General features: G+C 42.3%; 1 pseudogene; it reads right to left on the minus strand.

Moving 5' to 3' along the window:
• LOC136507405 (uncharacterized) overlaps nucleotides 1-20,665 on the minus strand; it is a 97,493-nt pseudogene that overhangs the window by 40,854 nt on the left and 35,974 nt on the right.

Below are 20,665 nucleotides of genomic sequence, written 5' to 3' on the forward strand. Positions count from 1 at the left end.
AACTCTTCAGTATTATAGATTTCATAATCATCAGAAATAGCTGATCTTCTAACTCTTTGAGACCTTCTAAGGGCCTCCACATTTGGCACATTTACTGTTTGAGGCTGTTATTGCTCCCCCTCATGTGTGGCAATAGGGTCTGTAGGATTCTAAACCATGGGTTCCTCATCCTCATTTGTTGTTGCCATAGGAGGAATAACAATAGGTGCTGGCACCACAACATCTTGCGTTGTAGGTGTAGCAGTAGCAGGTAGCTCGAAAAATGGCTCCTGAACCATCGGAGTGGGTGCATACACCCGTTTCTCCTCAAGATGAATTTCTCGAGCTACCATGCTCCCCCTCATCATTTCATCCTCTAGGAAGACAGCGTGTCTCGTTTCCACAAACTTTGTATGTCTATCTAGACAGTAGAAACGAAAACCTTTTGACTTTTCTAGGTAGCCAATGAAATGGCAACTTACTATTTTGGGATCTAACTTCCCAATGTTTGGGTTAAATACTTTAGCCTCAGCAGGACTCCCCCACACTCGTAAGTGTTTTAGTGAGGGTACTCTTCCTGTCCACAATTTATACGGTGTTTTGGGCACCGACTTACTTGGTACTCTATTGAGAATATGAATGGTGGTTTTTAATGCCTCCATCCACAGGCTCAACGGTAAGGTGGAGTAACTAATCATACTATGCACCATATCCATCAAGGTATGGTTACGCCTTTCAGCTACTCCATTCTGCTGAGGTTCGCCCGGTGTTGAATACTGGGCGACTATACCATTCTCCTATAAGAACCTTGCAAAAGGTCTAGGAACTTGTCCATATGGGGTATGCCGACCGTAGTACTCCCCCCTACGGTCAGACCTGACTATCTTAATCTTTAAATCATGCTGATTTTCAACTTCTGTTTTAAATATTTTGAATTTATCCAATGCTTCTGTTCTTTCTTTAATTGGATAAATATAGCCAAAATGAGAGTAATCGTCTGTGAATGTTATGAATGAATCATAACCATCCACACTTTTCACAGGAAAAGGACCACATATGTCTGTGTGAATTATCTCTAAAATTCCTGTGCTTTATTTGGCATCCTTTTTAATTTTCTTTACATACTTTCCTTAAATACATTCTATACATTGCTCTAAGTCAGAGAACTCCAGTGGAGGAAGAATTTCATTCTTAACTAGTTTCTCTATTCTCCCCCTCGAAATATGGCCTAAACGACAGTGCCATAATTTCGACGATACATTAGGAGTTCTCTTTCGTTTTCTATTTGCATTGTTCGATGAGGATACATTCTCATTCACATCACATACGGAATTCACATTTTCATGAAGTGATAACAAATAAAGCTCGTCTTGTTGGAAGGCAAGACCAATACATCTATTATTAAACAATATCTGACATTTGCCATTTCCAAAATGGCAATCATAACCATCGTGGTCCAACTTTGAAACACTAATCAAGTTTCTTTGCAAAGAAGGTACATAAAGAACATCTCTAAGAAAAAAGTATGAAGCCATCAACAAGCTCTAGCAAAAGATCACCAATGGCCTCAACATCTGCTTTACTCCATTTGCGACTTTAATGAAACTTTCGCTTCTTTGCAAAGTTCTCATCGAACGGAATCCCTGTAAAGAATTAGCAACATGAATAGTTGCACCTGAATCAATCCACCAAGTAGATTTTGAAAACTTGACATACAAGGATTCATTTACGAACGTAATAATGTTCTCACCTTTCTTTTTCATAATCATCTTTAGGAAATCAGGACAATTTTGCTTGTAATGTCCCCTGCCCTTACAATGAAGACATTGATCTTTATCCACTAGGAATTGCTTGTTCTAAGACTGTTGCATGGGACCCTTTCCAGGTGACTTGGAGGAAGAGCTGTTATTATAGTTCTTTTTCTTATTATCTTTTAGGTAGTTGATAGTACCACCCTGTGAAACTTTTATTCTTTCTTCCTCCTGCACACACATGGCTATGAGCTTTTCCAAATCCCATTTCTCGGGCTGTATGATGTAATTAACAACAAAAGTGTCAAATTCTTTTGGCAAAGAAGCAAAAATCAAATGAATAAGAAACTCATCCTTGAGAGCCAAATCCATTGGTTTGAGCTTAGATGCCAAATTGCTCATTCTCAGTATGTGCTCTCTAATGGTACTGCCGCCACCAGAGTACCTTTCTGTCACCAGCTGCTTGATCAGCTGGGTTGCATATGTCTTTGAAGAGCCAGTGAACTGACTCTTTATTCTTTCTAGGTACTCTGTGACCGTGTCATAGTCTGGAATTGAGCCCACTATTGCAGGCTCAATTGTATTCTTTATCACAACCAAACATTTCTTATTGGCTGTGACCCACTTTCTATGTTCAAGATCAAAAGACATCTTTACGGGAGCAAAGTCCCGCTCTCTGTTCTGCCATGCAGCATCAGTCTCATCAGTCTCCCTCACCGGTGCCTCAGGTTCTTTGGGACACGGTGTGGTGACTACCCAGTCAACCTCAGCCAAGATGAAGGCCAAGTCGATCTTTTTCTTCCATTCAATGTAGTTATCCCCTTTGAGAGTTGGGATATCTTTGATATAAGCCATCAAGGAGTATCCTTCGGAAAACACAATTTCTCTTTAAAGTGAGAACATAATATAATAACAACAATTGCATGCCTTAGTTTCAACGTTGATCAAAATTAAAACATACAATTTATCCTTTTACATTAATTCTACATCACCGTTGGGCAGAAATAGAATTAATGTATGACAAAAAACTATAATAACATCATAATGTTGCAATTAATCAACGTTGGTCAGAATAATAATAATATTATGATAATTTGATAACATGTCTATTTTCAAAATTAAATTCTCCCATTGGTTTGAATTTAATAATGAAAACAACAACTTTAAATACGCAGCGGAAACTTTGAATAAAATTCTCATGATAATATTTTCCAGAAGCAACTTTACTATTTACTGAACAAAAAATATCGTTGGATAAATTTTGTACAGATATTATCATCAAAATTCAATTCAAATTCATCAAATATGAATCAAATCAGTTTCTGGAAAAGGAAAAAAAAACTGAATAAATTTTTTTACTGTGCACATGGCCATTTCAGCCCGAAGGCCTCTGGCAATGTAGCCCAGCACGGTGCTTGGCCCGACTCGCGCGCCGCTTCTCCCCGCGCCTAGGCCATAACCTAGGCCTGGGCCGGGAAAGAGGCCCAGCGCAGCCGCCGGCACCGCCCCGCCTCGATCAGCGCCGTCCATCCAGATCGGACGGATGAGCGCGCGCCGCGGGGAAACAAAACCCCCATCCGGCCGCGGGTTCCCTAAACCCTAGTTCATTCTCTCCCCCCCCCTTCTCTCTCATCGCGCAGCGCATCTATGAGAAATAGCCGCAACAGCAGCCGTCCTCGGTGGCCGAGGGAGAAGAAGAGGGGCTCCGCCCCGCGCCCTCTCGCCAGCGTGCATGCTCACCCGAGGCTGAGCACGCCACCGTCGAGGGGCCGCATGGTGGTGCCCTGTTGCCGTGACCGCACGTGCGAGGTGCCGTGCGGCTCGTTGCACTGTCCCACGCGTCGTTCGGGAGCGACGCCACGGTCTCCTTTCCGTGCGGTGGCGATGCCGCCGGCGGTGGGGAAAGCCTAGGCAAGCTCCCTATCTATAGGGTTAGGGTTGGGTTCTATTGTATCCGAATCGAATACACTTTTCATTCATTTTTCCTTTGCTTTTGATTTAGAAAACCCTAGATCTACACCCTAGGCTGGCGAACTGCTAGGGTTAGGGTTCGATTTGTTCCTTTTTCTTTCCCCGATCCAGATCCGGATCGGTCAAACTTTCTCATTTCTTTTCCTGTCCCCGATCTAGATCTATGAACTAGACAGGCGTCTGATACCATTGTTAGACTCCAGAGATCACCTAGAGTAGCATCTAGTCGGGTGGTTCTTTGTATTTGGGACGAACAAGTAGAAATCCTAATGAACTGCACTATAGAGTGATAGAGAGAGGAGAGTGGATGGGAGTGTACAGACCATCGGAGGGCGCTGTCAAGGAAGATCCGGTCATCTCTTTGGTCGGTGAAGCTCTGTGCACGGGCAGCGATGGTAGGAGAAGAGTTGGTGAAGTCCGGCAATGCAGTAGCGGTGCAGTCAGGCCGACGGTGATGACGGTGGCGTCTTCCCGTCGCTGGCTGTGCACCCTTACGAGATCAGACTTAGGGTTTGTTGGTGGGATGGAGTCGCTCACGGTGAACCTCGTACTATGAGCCACCGGCCCCCACCACTTTATATAGCGCAGTGCGACGGGGGCCCACCAACCATGTAGGGTTGGGCGACCCCGATCAGGGCGCGTGACCAAGGCCCAATAGACCGTTGGGCTTATTGGCTGGGAGATCATTCCAACATCGAATAGTTCGGCGTGAATCCGGCGATGGTCGAATGGGAGCCCATGCCGACGGCTCAGTGGAAGATCATCAAGACAAGGCCGATGATCAAGATCACTGGAGGTACATAGCATAGGCGCGACATCGTACCTTTGATCTCCTTCTCGGTATTGAACTCGAACTACCTTCTCTTTCTGTCCTCCATCTCAAGAGCACAGTGTTGCAAGCAAAAGTGCTGATAACGTGTGAAATGTAAATGGAACTGAAACAGAGTAAATGGTAAATGAACCAGCAAGCTTATCATTGATCATTATGCATGTGTATTTATACATGGGAAAGGACGTCAAGGATTTGTGCACTCCAATCAAAGGATGTTCCAATCCATGAGAAACTTACAAGTAATTTGCCATTTACTGTGTTGTAGTTCCATTTACATTTCACACATTATCAACACTTTCGCTTTCATCTATATGCTCTCGAGAGGGAGATAGAACGGGAAGAAGGTAGTTCAAGTTCAAGACCGAGAAGGAGATCGAAGGTACGATGCCGCCCCTGCGCTACGTACCTCCAATGATCTTGATCGTCGACCTTGTCTTCATGATCTTCCACCGCGCTATTGGCATAGGGCTCCTGTTAAACCATCGTCAAATTCGTGCCAAGCTGCCCGAAACTTTCTGTTACCTCCTCGGTGAATGCCGAGGAAGAGGATGGGGCTTCGGATGTGAGTCGGTGGGCATAGTGGACATCATCATCACACCACCAATGCTGCAGTGGCCCCTGCACCACCGATGAGACCTATCTGCCCCGAGCACGGATCGAGACCGTGTCTGCCATGGCTGCCGAGGTTCTGCACTGACCATGGACACAACCCCTACCCACCTCCTGCACCTGACGTCGTCGGCCCCTCTAATTGGGCCGCCCCCGAGCCGATGGACATCGAGCCGGCATCGCCAATGCCGATCGTCCTTCACCATGGCGGGCTAGAGGAGGGCACAGAGACACTCTCCACCAACAATGGCGGCATGCCACTTAGCCCTAACACGCTTTCCCTCGAGTGCGTGTGATGAGGCTTCGAGCAGTCGCGCCGTCGATGAACCAGAGCTCGCCGCCCCACCTCCTCCGCCTTTATCAGCTCCGCCGATTCCATGACGCGTCCATGTCGGTGTCGTGGCCAGCCGCCACCGCAGCCTCCGCCGGACATAGATCCGGGTTCCTCACACACCCTCGATGAGGTCCCTCCCCAACGGCCTTGTCGGTCCAAGCGAGAACAGTAGCGCCGGGCACCTCTCCTCTGACGAGGATGAGGGACGTTCCCCCTCGCTAGCTTGAGCACCTCGAGGGAGGAGGGAATGCCGTCTGGCGGCTTGAATCCACCGGAAACGGCGCGAATCGGCGACCACGATGGCTGTACAGGTGATGGTGGCGACACTTCTGCAGGATGCAGCAGTGACGGTTTCGAGCGTAAGCCAGTTGGGGTTCTCGTTTCTAAATGCTCCTCGTTCTTATCTAATGGGCCTCTATTGGTTGGGCTAGCAGGCTGGCTTGCATGCTTGGTTTTGCTGGCACGCTCGTACAGCATCCATGTTGGATGGGCCTCATGGTCGGCTAGCTAGCTAGCTTGTTCCCAATAGATTAACAATAGTTATTTATTTCTGCTGTATTTAGCTTGTTAACCATTCTGTTAATTGCTAATTTTGCATTTCTTTTCATCAGTGTGTTAGTCTAAGTTACTTTATTGTTTTAGACTACGTATTGTACATATGTGTTTTTCATGCAATATATAATACATTTTCTATCTGTGTTCATGTTCAAAGTGTTTGCTCCATGCAATTCCCATTAACACGTGCAATCTGTGTGGAATATATTATTCAAAGTGTTGCCGCATTCCCAATAACAATATATTCCACATTATTTATTGCATGTTATCTTATGCAATTTAAATATTAAGTCCATTAGCTTTCCATACAAAGCTCTAAATAGTTAATATTATTTAGGCAAATGCTTTTGGTAGATTTCTCTCATTTGGATAACGCAAAGTTTCTTAACTTTGACATTGGTCATACACAAGTTAGTATCATAGTACTACTGCAGGATTCATTCGTCAACATGCGTACCCAAAATTATGTTTTGAAACAATTTGGTCTACACTTTTGGGTGACTACCTTTATTTATTTTCAAATGGGCCATACACAAGGTAGTACCATAGTACTACTGTGGGATTTTCATCCTCAAAGTGCATATCCAATTTGATTATAAATTATACAAGGTCTACACCTATGTGATTACCATGATTCTTTTTCACATTGGCCATACACAAGGTAGTACAATAGTACTAATGTGGTATTATCATCCTCAAAGTGCTATCCAATGTTGAAAAATGAATTAAATAACGTTAACAACATTGGTGCTTGACTATATTGTTCCACAAAAAAGAGAATGTCCCTTTATGTATTTCAAGTTTACCTTGATTACTCACATTTCACATTGCTTGTTTAACCATTGCCAAAAATTTTAACAAATATGTGGCCCTACATATGTAGGCACAATGGCTGCTAAAGTGTTTGAGGCCCTCGCTCTTGACGGCCACAACTTCCCCACTTGGGCGATGGATCTCAAAGTGAGTCTATCGTTTCGGGGAATGCACCAGGATGTTTCAACTCCCCAAGAGGTGTAGCTCCTTTGGCTGATCCTTTTCAAGTACAACGCCTTATTTATAATAAGGAATCACATCCATCCTGATCTGAAGGCTGAGTATCTGATGGAAGAAGACCCACATGCTCTCTGGCTTGCTCTTCAAACATGGTATGAATAGCAGAAAGCAATCATCCTACCGGAGGCTGTCAATGAGTGGAACCATCTCCATCTACAAGATTTTAAACCTGTCGAAGAGTTCAACCATGTTGTTCATAAGTTCAGTTCCAAACTGAAGTTTTGCGAAAAACATCCTACTGATGCAGAGAAAATTGAGAACACATTGTCTACCATGCTTCCCGCACACATGATCCTTCAGCAACAATACCGTTTATTATGAGGTTTCACTGTTTATTCTGAGGGTATTAAGACATTACTTCAGGCAGAAAGGCATAGTGAGCTCCTACTTTGGAACTCAAAGTAGTTCCCTTTGGGAACTAAACCTTTGCTAGAAGTTGAAGTACATGCTAATACTCAAAACAAAACTCAAAGGGATGCCACTAACTCTAGCAATCCTAGACCTAGAAACTTTAAAGGAAAGAACTAGTGCAAGAGACATTGTAAGTCTCGTGGTGCTAACATGGGAAATGATGTTTCTAAATCAAACAATAACAAATCTAACACTTGTGACAAGTGAGTTTGCTACATCCACCCGACTAAGAAATGTCGCACCCCTAAACACTTGGTGGAATTGTACTTGAATTCTGTGGGATGTGGACACTCCAATCAAGGATGTTCCAATCAAGGTGGACAATTTGAAGCACACTTCAACTCCCAACCTGATGTCAACATTTTTCCATCCTGACATCATTATGCAAGATGCCCGTGGGTGCTCCTACTCTGCTCCTGCGGGACCAAGCAACACTAAGGCACTTCCACCACCTGATGGGAACATTGACGATACAGAGAACATGATCATGGAGTTTGCTTCTAGTGACCTATTTGGAGACTTCAACTAGGCTCCTACACTTTGAGATACCTTGTTTCATTATGCCTTAATCATGGATGTTGTTTAATTGTGGATGTTGTAATAGGTTAATTGTTGTCCGTACTTTACTTTATAAAGCACAATTAGTATTGTAATCTGTATTAAGCACAATTGATACCTACATATTGTATGTATTATATATATTTGTTGAGAATTACATGTTCAAATTCTCCATTTTATATAGATTGTACGAGAGTCAATCTGATGGATGAGGAAATGTGCCTAGTGGATAGCAGTGCCACTAACTCTATACTCACAGAGATAAAATATTTCCAAACTCTCACAAAGAACACAGGAAATGTTTTAACAATCGCTGGACGCGATGCTGTAATAGTTGGCTCTGATCGGGCTACTATTATGCTCCCTATAGGTACATCGATAACAATTGAGGATGCACTATTGTATCCCGATTCAACTCATACCCTACTAAGTTATAGAGATATCCGTAAGAACATGTTTCATGTTGAAACTCATGAGGACAACATTGAGGAGTTTCTTCTCATTACAAAAGATAACGGATATGGCAAACAAACACTTGAAAAAGTTCCCTCACTCCCATTTGAATTGTACTACACATAAATCAAACATGTACCACATGTTGCTTACAAAGTAATTTTCTAGAATGTTAATGCATTCTAAACTTGGCATGATCGCCTTGGCCATCCTGGTATTGAGATGATGAGAAAAATTATAAGCAGTTCTGTTAGTCACACTTTAAGTGATGCAAAATTTTCCCAATCCTTAGATTTTGTGTGCACCACATGTGCCACTAGGAAATTAATTTTGAGGCCCTCTTACCTCAAAATTCATGCTGTAAAGTTCCTATAACACATTCAAGGTGACATATGTTGTTCCCATTCAACCTTTGTCTGGGCCATTCAGGTATTTCATGGTTCTAATAGACACATCTACATGATGGTCTCATGTGTGCCTTCTTTCCACACGAAACCATGCATTTGCCAAATTTGTTGCACAAGTTATCAAACATAAAGCACAATATCCTAAACATCAAATCCGATCAATCCAAATGGATAGTGCCGCTGAATTTTCCTTACGTGCCTTCAAAGATTATTGCATGGCTTTAGGAATTCAAGTTCAGCACTTGGTCCCATATTACTCAAAATGGGTTGGCAGAATCTCTCATCAAGAGTGTGAAACTTTTTGCAAGACCTTTACCACAGAATTGCAATCTACCAACATGCATGTTGGGGTCACGCTTTGCAAGACCTTTACCACAGAAGTGCAATCTACCAACATGTTGGGGTCACGTAGTCTTACATGCTGCTGACTTGATTCAATTGTGTCCCAGTGCATACCATGAAACCTCACGTTGGAACTAGTACATGGAAATAAACCAAATATTTCCCATCCGCGGAAGTTCGATTGCACTACATATGTATCAATCTCACCACTACAGCGTACATCTATGGGCCCACACAAGAAATTAGGGATCCACATGGGATATCAATCTCTGTCGATCATTAATTACCTAGAACCCCTTATAGGGGATCTATTCACTTCACGGTACGCTGATTGTATCTTAAATAAAGAGACCCGACATTAATTTCAATGAAACATATTCTGGAATAACATTCCAATATCTTATATCCCTGCCTGTTCAAAATTGTCTATCTATGAAGTTGATGGACGTAGTGACTGCATAGCTATATGGGTCACATGATTCGGACATATATATGAAGGTTCCTCATGGAATCTCTATAACAGATCCAAATGCAAATCACAATATGTATTGTGTAAAGTTTCAGAAGTCACTCTATGGCTTAAAGGGAAGAATGTGGTATAACCGACTTAGTGAATTCCTTTTGCTGAAGAGATACACTAACAATGATGATTGTCCATGTGTTTTCATCAAAAGGTCCCAAATGGGATTTTGCCTCATATCAGTGTATGTTGATGATTTAAACGTCATTGGCAAACCATAGAATATTGATGAAGCACGCAATCACCTAAAGATGGAGTTTGAAATGGAGGATTTGGGGTCAAACGTCATAGTGACGTCATTGGATAGGAGTAAAACATATTGTCACAACTGGTTTTAAAAACAAAAAACGAATGCAAACTATATATATGTTAGGATCAATTTCCATACATATAGTGATGTCATTAGTGAATATTCAAAACAATGTTTATTACATATAAATGAGTAACTTTTAATTAAAAAGAGAGACAATGGTCTTACAAAAGCATAAGCGAAAACTCTACACTCGTAGCTGAACTCCATACCACAGGAAGGTCGACTGGGGCTTCCGTGCACTGACCACTTCTGACAGACTTCTGGAAACTCGTCGACATCTTCATCAATCTTCTGAGCAACTTTTAGCATTTTTAGTTAGCAAGATTTTATTAGAGCAACCTAATTACTATGGTGAGTAAAAAAAGAATCCAAACCTTAATTAATTGCATAAAGAAATTATCATCACCAAGATTAACCACTACTACATCCATCATTTGTAGGGGCGGCTCCGGACCATTTGTAGGGGCGGTTTTGCCGGTCGCCCCTAAGGAAGCGTTGCTAAAAATGCCCGATTTGTAGGCCGGTACAAATCCGATTTATAGGGGCGGTTTACTATTTGTAGGGACGACTGGATATAGAGCCGCCACTACAAATTTATTTTCAAAAAATTCACGAATCTAGGCCCAAAAAAATAGCAAAAAAAATTATCCGGGAAGGCCCCCATCGGTCAGCCACCTGCCCGCTCCGTCATAGGCCGCCGCATTTTTCACGTGAAAATCGCGCGCTTCGCAGCCTATGGGTTTTGAACCCGTGACCTCGCCCTCGCGTGGTACTTCTGTAACCACAGCACCTCACACTCACTTGTGTCTATTATAGATTTTCTTTCCCCACGTATTATCCTAAATCATGTTTAAATTGATTGTTTGAGGTCCTAAACGAATTTAAATGAAAAAGTTGTCAACTACAAAGTTGTATAACTTTTCGAGATCTACAACTTTCATTTGGGTAGTTTCTACATCAGAGGTCGTTTACAAAATCTGAATTTCAAATTTGAGAAATTCAAACGTAGTTTTCCTTGACAAGATGATTTCAAATCAAAAAGTTGTCAAGTACAAAGTTGTATAACTTTTCAAGATCTACAACTGTCATTTTGGTTGTTTCTCCATACGAGGTATTTTGAAAAATTCAAATTCTAAATTTGAGAAATTCAAACATAGTTTTCCTTGACAAAATGATCTAAAATAAGAAAGTTGTCAACTACAAACTTTTATAACTTATCAAAATCTACAACTTTTATTTTGGTTGTTTCTGCGTACGAGGTCATTTGAAAAATTCAAATTTGAAATTTGAGAAATTCAAACATAGTTTTTCTTGACATGATGATCTCAAATGAAAAAGTTGTCCACTACAAACTTCTATAACTTTTCGAGATCTACAACTTTGATTTTGGCCATCTTTTCATGTGACTTTGTTTGAACAATTCAAAATTTGAATTTTAAAAAATGACTACTTCAAACAACATTTTGAACTGCTAAATGATTTCAGTTGAAAAATTCATCAACAACAAAGTTGTAGAACTCATCAAGATCTACAACTTTTATTTAGGTTATTTATTCATCCGATAAAGTAGTAGTATACATTGTTCACAAATTTACATATCTCTCTTATAGTTTTATGAAACTATATGAGAGATGTAAATTTGTGAACAAGTTTACCATCACTTGCTCGGATGAAGAAATGACCAAAATAAAAGTTGTAGATCTTGATGAGTTCTACAACTTTGTTGTCGATGATTTTTTTCATTTGAAATCATTTACTCCTTCAAAATGTTGATTCAAGTTGCCATTTTTTTAAATTCAAATTTTGAATTGATAAAACAATATCACATGAAAAAATGTCCAAAATAACAGATGTAACAACACAATAAATTGATATAGCTTAATTTTATAATTTTTAGGAAAAATAATCAAATTTGAAGTTATTACGAGGGAGAAAGACTAGTTACAAGTTTTAGCCAGAGATTAAAAAGAGAAATCAGAGTTTTTCAACTATTCAGCATGTATTTGTAGGGCGGCTCTATATCCAGCCGCCCCTACAAATTGGATTTGTAAGGGCGGCTAGATATAGAGCCGCCCCTACAAATATGACCATTTGTAGGGACGACTAATAACACCTGCCGCCCCTACAAATGGATAGATTTGTAGGGGCGGCTCGTTTGTGAACCATTTGTAGAGGTGGCTCAATATAGAGCCGCCCCTAAAAAAAGGCTTTGCTATAAATCATTTTTGTAGTAGTGAAGCATCTTCCAACAAGATCCATTCTAATCATGTGAGGGTCCACGGCCTGTTGCTACGAACACGACAGCACAAGAGCGACGAAGGAAATGAAAGACCTACATGCTTCTGTTATTTTATTTAATAAAAGAAGGTAATGGATATTTTGGAGAAACATCCTAAAGTCAACTAACATTTTAATTAGATTATTGAGGGATGATGTGTGTAACATGTGAAGGCATCATGGTCAAAGAGCATGTAGATATGAGATGTGATTATGATAGAATGAGCTTGCTATCCGTCGGTCAGCCAACGGTTGCCATCGGAAGGGTTCGGGAAACAAAACTATGGTATGATTTTGATTAAGGAGATTTATCTCGAGTTGTAGAATATGATGAGGCACAGATTATGGTTTTGGTCATGAAGGCTCTAGAACTTATTGAAGGTGAGGTGACTATATATACAAGGTGGAAAACGAGACTGGACCTACTGCTCACTTTCTTGTCACTCCTTAGAGATATGATGATGTCCTTCTGGAGCTTCATAGAGGATATGTATGAACACACTAGGACAATTGGGTGCTCTGAGGCATATGCTAGATCAACGAGGAATGAGGTTAGGATGACTAGTGCACCCGATGAGCATGCTCGGTGGCAGAAAGCGGCAGGTAGCGGCAGCGATGTCAATCGAAAGGTAAAGCTAAACTGATCTCATGGGCAAGAAACTTGGTGGTATTATGCGCAACAAGTAAAAACACAATATGACAAAAGGAATTATTGATATGATCAAAGGTTTGACGGGGAACACAGTTGAAAACCGATGTTTTAAGGACACGCACATCAGCGACATTGGAAATCATGGTCTTCGCTGCATAACATAAGGATCCCTTTTGGAGGATTCTTATGGACTATATCTAGTATGTTATGGCAAAAGGGCATGATGTTTAGAGCATTAGTTCATTGGGGAACGAGAATGCAAAATGGGTTGCATGGCTGATTTCTGGATAGCAGGAGTAGCAGTTACTATGGCCTCGATATCGTTGCACCTATAACCAAGCCAACTTGCAGAGACATATGCAAGTATATGAGGCACATCACAGTTGAAGGGTTCGAGGATTGGATTGATGGATTAACGGGGAACGCGAAAGCCATTCAGAGCTGCAAACTATGAGGATAGCAGGCATGGAGATGAAGATATCTCTTGCATCTCATATCCTTTGACCAAACCATCTTACAAAGGCGTGTGCAGGTATCATAACTAGATTGTAGTCAAAGGGTTCAATGACCAGAGTCACGAAACAGTGGGGGACGCCATTCCATCAGCGGCAGCAAAACTGGTCGTGAGGACAACAACTTGTATCAGGGCAAAATAGCACCGGGGATCAACCAAACGTCATCTATGGCACACGATATGCAGCAGGAACAAGAAAACAAGACGAGGAAGATGATGGAACGTTCTCACCTAGGGTTAGGGTTTGGTGGTGAGAGGAGACGCGGTCGACGGCAGGCGACGACATTGACGACGTGGTACGGCGGGGCATCCTACTCGCTTTGACGCTGATCGAGGCATCCTGCTCGCACTGCTACTGGTTGGGGCATCCTCCAATGTGGCAGTAGCAACCACCACACCATGTACAACAACGAGGGTGGTGGTGATCTCCTCCATGGTGTACTCGAGTGAAGAATGTAGTTGCGGATAGGAATCCATGTGTCATCGGCACTCCATTTTGGTGGAGGGAAGGGGGAGGGAGGTAGGGGAGAGGAGGCGGCGATGGGGATGATGAGGAATAGAGGGAGGTTGCCCCTTCTATTCTGTATGTGAAAAAGGGGAAATGGGCGGCCACAAGGAGAGAAATGAGAGGAGTTAGCATGGGCTTGGCCCAAAATGATGGGAGGCCCATATACTTGATCCACTAACAAAACAGAGAGATGTGGGGGTGGGCTAAGGCTATAGATTTGGCCTAAGGGGATAGAAGATGGAATAGAGGTGTTGGAGCTCCCGGTGTGCTTAGTTGACTACTTGACTACTCATTGGAGAATATTGGCGCGATGTGACTTGATTACGACTCAGGCGGCTCGCTTAGCAGCTCGCTTGGTGGCTCGGCGGCATGGCGGCATGGTGGCACAATGGCATGGTGGCTCGAGCGGTTCGGTAGCTCGGCGACATGGTGGCTCAGCAGCACGGTGGCTCGAGCGGCTCGGCGGCATGATGGTACGATGGTACGATGGCACGGTGGCTCGAGCGACTCAGCGGCACAATGTCTATGTAGAGTCATAGGCAAACGGGCATAATCGAAGCCTAGCAGAGTCAATTCATGTGGGGAGGCGAAGCCCTTGAGCGTGTCCAACCAAGGCGAGGGCGCAGCCCGATTTGAATGGCGATAGTATACATCATCTTAAAGATGTTTAGCATGTTGAAATGAGTAATTTGAGAAAAATTATGGAAAACATATGGAGAAAGCACAGGGCCACCACTGTTGTTGACAATTGTCAAGGTAGACAAAGTTATATATATGTTAGAATATTCAATAGAAAAAACCATGACTTAGCTTGTTTGTATTAATGACGTTGGAGTCACTTTTCGTGAGTGTAGATCAGTAGCAAGGGAATTTATTTCTGGCATGCATGCTCGAGGCTATATGTAGATGCAGTCAAAACACCATGATGGTTTGTTTACTTATCTTCCATGGTGTTGTAGATAATACATCGTCCTTTGCTGGTTGATGTTGATCTTAGTGAAAATCACAATGCGTCGCCCTGAGTTGCCTCGTAATGTCGAGTCGATAGCGAGGACCACGCGAGCCATCGATGAGGGCTGACGAGCACCGCTGAAGGATGATGACGAGTCGATGCCGGGTGATGCAGCCAAATTCTTGAAGTTGACCTACATGCTGCTAGCTTGCCGCATGTAGCCGTCTCCTTGATTGGTGCCGACAAAGCGCAGCATTGGACCTTCGGAGAACTCTTACGAAGAGCGATGTGCCTCAAAGCCTTGAGTTGATATCGCTGTCTCATGGAGCCGAGTCATCACCGTAGATGGTGTTGATGATGGAAAATTCTCATCTGGTTCTCCCTAAGCATAGCTGATGATGAAGCGACAGACAATCCGACCAGTTGGTTGGCGAAGAATCAAGCACCGAGCAGCCCAACCAACTGGTCGGCGGCGAAGTGAGCACCGAGTAGAAGTGAGCGCCAAACAGTTCGATCAACTAGTCAGATATTGCATTATGGAACATCTTAAACGTGGAGATATTTAATTATGGAAAATAACCGGAGAAATAATAATTGGAGGAGCATGGTGAAAACTCAAAGAAAATAATTGGAGAAAGCTGTATTAAATGCAGATATAGTAGAGGTACTAAGCTTTAGTCAAAATGTCTGATCGGCGACGTATGATGTTATCTGGTCAGTGTCAACGAAATTGCCCCGCCCTCGAGCTTTCCAGCCTGTCGTCACGGCAGCAGTCGCGGTCGTCATAGCGTTGTTCTACACGGCAATCATTGCGACACGACAAGTGATCAAAATGAGTAGTCCGGGCGACATCGTCCTTATGCCATTGGTTGGCCTTAGGTAGATCAGATATGGAGAGATCGTTATCGTAGCCGCATTCAATCTGGTCGGAGAAGCGATGCTGCATGGTGGGTTTAGACTGCTCAATGCAGTCGGATGAACGCGCGAAGTCATACATGTATTCGTAGTCGAACGGGCATAGTAGCTGCAGTCGAACGTGGTTTGCATGAATTGTTCATGCATGCACGTACACTTATACACCTTGGCCATGCTTGCTTGGTAATGTAGATCGTGTTCGACTCGGGAGAGCTTATCGACGGTGTGCTGGATTAGCCATTGTCGATGACGAGGAGCGTAGTCGACGGGTGTCACGTCACGCTGACCACAAGCCGACGACGAGGTCCATGCTATCGATGACCAGAGCCACCGATGAGCAAACGATGTTGGCGAGCTATCGATGTCGCCTGAGGACTGGACAACGAGTGCTGTAGCAGAATCGACTATATATATACTTCCATATCAAAGCTACCCGAAAGTAAATACGTCCTATATATACATATAATTATGCATACACAGTCATATCAAAGCTAACCCACAATTAAATACCTCTGCATATATATGAGACATATATATACTTTAGTATCAAAGCTAACTCTCCCCATAGACCGCATGCTCACATCTTGCGGTCATGCCACTGTGATGATGATTGGCATCTTACCTTGGGCGTAGAGGCATTTGATCCATACATTACCACTCAAGTGAATGGCATCCATACAATAGCACGCCGTATGGACGACGAAAGTAAAAACCCCCAAGTTAGTACTTAATTAGCCACCTAAAGTCCTTAACTGGGCATAAAGGAAGTGATCACTAGCACACTATAGATTCAAACTCTAGGTTTTAAATCACCTATATATATAGCTATACATTGCTAAAAACTAGTTTTGGAAAACAAAAACCTTTGTTTTAAATACACATGTGGCAATTAATGTTGAATCTTGCTCTGATGCCAGCTGTAGCAGAACCGACCAATTTATAAGAGCATAAGTACAATGGCAGCCCGCAAGTGGTCACACTATCATACTTGAGCCCATATAAACCCGATAGTCCGTCGAGTATCATGATGGGTCTCAATTAACCATCAACATGCAACCAAGATCATACATGATTCAATATACATGTCACATGTTACATAAGGTTCACAAATACAGTTCATTCATCTGAGTATGAATTAAGGTTATTACAAACCAAGTTCAGTAAATAGTAGCTGAAGCAAATTAAAGTTTGAAACTAACATTTGCCATCATAGTTTAAATACATAGTGCCAGTTCGTGATCATACTCCCACAAAAGCATACAAGAAGGATTAATAAGAGATGCCTGCCTAGGGCTCACTCCTCATCCACGGTGGGACAGAAGCATTTCTTGTAATAGCCATGATAAACTGTATCATCTGCAACAATGGAAATAAAACCCTAAGTATAAGAAGGTACTTAGCTAGACTTACCCGTCATAAACCAAAAACAAAGTGACTCCATGGATTATGCAAGGCTTTATAAGTGGAGGTAGCTTGACAACATTTTGCATAAAAAAGTGACTAACTTAGTTGTACAATTATAATTCGGTCATCAAGTTAATTATAGCTATTCATCTCTAGATTAGCAACTAACCTGTGCCAAACATGTAGTATATCATTTAGTAGTATACAATAGTAACCATAGCCGGTGTAGTAATTCCATGTTCATCTAAACCATCATGTTCCATATCATAGTTACTATGATGTTGGTACTAGCCAAGTTTCTCACTATCCAGGAGAGATGGTGATTTGAATCGATTTCAACCATCTGGCAATTTATTTCTAACACAAACCTAGGCAGACCAGATCAACGATCACCTTAGGTAACCTTTGGTACAACTCAGTTCCACATTTCACGGGTTAGCCCAACGCCGCACAATCAGGGACAACCAGCTGCCAGGATGTTTAGGCCTGGCCTGCCCTTGGTCTCACATGTGGCTCCCCGCACATCTTTACTACCATCCAGAGTGCACATTCTAATAGAACGGGCCTGGCCTGAGTTGAGCTACTCGGCTTCGCGGTCGAAACGAGTTATCCAGCCAGCTAAGTGATAGGCATGCATTCAATCTTGTTAGAAGCGCCCAACAATGGTATGGTCGTTAATCGGCATAGACGGAATTGCATGAGTCAACCTACACATAGACTCCGCTCGGCCTCCATTTACATTACCCCATGGTTCTTTTCCAATAACTAAACAAACACTTATGTAAATCATTTTTGGGACCACAAGACAATAACTAGAGTTATATACATCAAAATAATATTATTGTGGACATTCTGGAAAGCTTATGAAATTACCTACAACTTTATTTTAATCATCTTAATGTGATTCAACAGTTATCTAGGTGAAACAAATCAATCCTTAAGATCTATCTGGAGAGCAAGCATTCCTGATAGCAGACTTCGAACAACCATAATTCTTAAACCATAAGGTCTATGACTATGAAAGTTTAACACAAGGTAGATTAGTAAGTTATCTACAACTTTGTTACTAACAAGTTTTATAGAAATGTTTACACTAGAATTTGGAAGAAGAGTTGCAGGGATTTGGAAGCTCCTAAAAATCATGTCATCAAGGAATCAGCTATGTGGAGATCGGAGCTAGTTGATTCTGGCGCAGCACAAGAATCGGCTTTCTTCAGATAGCGCCAGCAGATAACGACAGAGGCTACGATCGGCACTAGGATGAGACAAGCTAGACTCTACAAAAAGGGAAAGATTAGAGTCCAAGTTATCTTAAATTAGGAATGTTTTCATTATGCCAAAGATTGTATTGAGTCATACTCGAGTAAGGTTCGTTTTTAGGCTTCGGGTATAAATACCAAACCTCGGCTATTGTAAAGGACACAATCAATCAAATACAAGTCAATTACTTTTTTCGGCTTCGGCCACCTCTTAGGAGTAGGAGTAGAGTAGATCTCGGCGAGTTCTTCAGCGAGTACTGCTGCATCGATTCGGTCGCCTCCACTGCTTGTCTGTAAGTACCATCATGGTTTATACCTATATTCGTATGGCTACATCGATCCGGTCGACCCCCACTACGACTCTGGTATAGGCTAGTTATCGACTCTTGTCTAATTCAAGTATGGCCTGTGTGATTCTACCTCACACCCCACTACTTAAATTAGATCAAAGTCAAGTCATCGGCTCTACCTTAGTATGGGAGTCTTTGGTAGATTCGTTAAGTTACCGATATTGCCTATTGCTTTCATTGTTTATCTAATTACAGCAATATCACTCTGCCCGATTGAGATTGATCCGAATTGGCCTTATATCTTATTTAACTCATCGTTTGCTAATCTAAAATTGATCTAATCTACATCTTAAGTGATGAGTTATGTTTTTATCGGCTGTTTTGCGTCAACCTCAGTCGTGCATAGCGTGCGGTTAAGGCATGTTTGATCTCAAGTAGATCTATTAGTTAATGAAAACCATTCCATGGCCTGTCATCACGGCCTGTGGGATTCTACCTCTCACCCCACTATTAGCACCGTGGCCTGGGGATCGTTAGTTGGTAGACCCATTCCTGAGAAGGCATGACCTTAACTATGCGCTATGCCTGAATCGGTTGTTTAGCCGATATCGAGCGCTTTCACAAACAGTTCACATTATGAGATCATTGAAGTAGAGATAAGTTGAAAGATATGTTAGCCCCATGATCTTATTATTGTATTAGGGCCTGCATGATTCTGTCTCATGCCCCACTGATATTAGTAATGAGTTAGGGTCGTCGAGTCTATTGTTGTTTGTACGGCCTGCAAGATTCTGCCTCATGCCCCACTGGTCATGGCGATAGATGAGATCTAACATGTTCATTAGATTTATCTTTATTAAATGGTTAAGTGGTGTTGAATTGTTTCTTTATATAAAAAGGAGTTCGGTTACTTGTAATCATTGGCTCAGTATAAACCGATCATCATTGATATCTTATTGCCATTGATTAATATTTGCTTAAATAATATTTATCCTGAATGATAACCGATTCTTCTTATACAACCCTATGAGCTTTAATTGATTTATTCTTATGAACATGCTGGAATCGACTATTTAGTCGATCTCCTCTCATATCGGCTCTCAGAGCCACATATTCGGGACTGTCTGGCAACACCGGCACGTACCGCCCTTAATTACTGATGAGCTTTCTCTCCTTGTCAATTGCAGGGTCAAATTGACTGGCACATCTCGGGAGGATTGCGCAGAATTGACCACCCTTGCGCTGAAGCTAGGCGGATCTGCTCCATCGAGCGGACCCTTCTGGCTTCCTACGTGTGTCCTCGGCATGGAGATGGAAAATCTGTGTCGACACACGTTTCTGGCGACCACGATGGGACACCACAATCATCATGGCGGTTCACAACAACGACAACATCCTTATGGTACATTATGAAGACCTACCTGACGAAGATAAGGATACCATCAACAAAGCTACAGAAGAATTTCAGAAGTGTTTGTTGTCCTACACCAAAACACGTGACAGCACAATTATTTAGAAATTTCCACTACTAAGAGTTCTACTACATGGGTAGACAAATACAGTCGAAGCTGAAGACAGGCGTTTCTTTACGAAAGCCATAGACAAATCTGTTTGTGATGCCATATCTGGCCGCAATGAAGCTTTTGTTGACGCATTTCACAACGCCATGAAAGAGGCAATTCATGGAATTCTAGTTGGTCAGGTTGGATTGACTTCTTAGAACATTCTAGATCCATCGACTCAAGGGACTAATCAAGTCGGTACCAGCCATCAAAAAGCAGCATCAGCTGGTAATGGTGACATTCA

The sequence above is a fragment of the Miscanthus floridulus genome, chromosome 15 (genome assembly GCF_019320115.1).
Source record: "Miscanthus floridulus cultivar M001 chromosome 15, ASM1932011v1, whole genome shotgun sequence".
In the NCBI taxonomy this organism is placed as follows: domain Eukaryota; kingdom Viridiplantae; phylum Streptophyta; class Magnoliopsida; order Poales; family Poaceae; genus Miscanthus; species Miscanthus floridulus.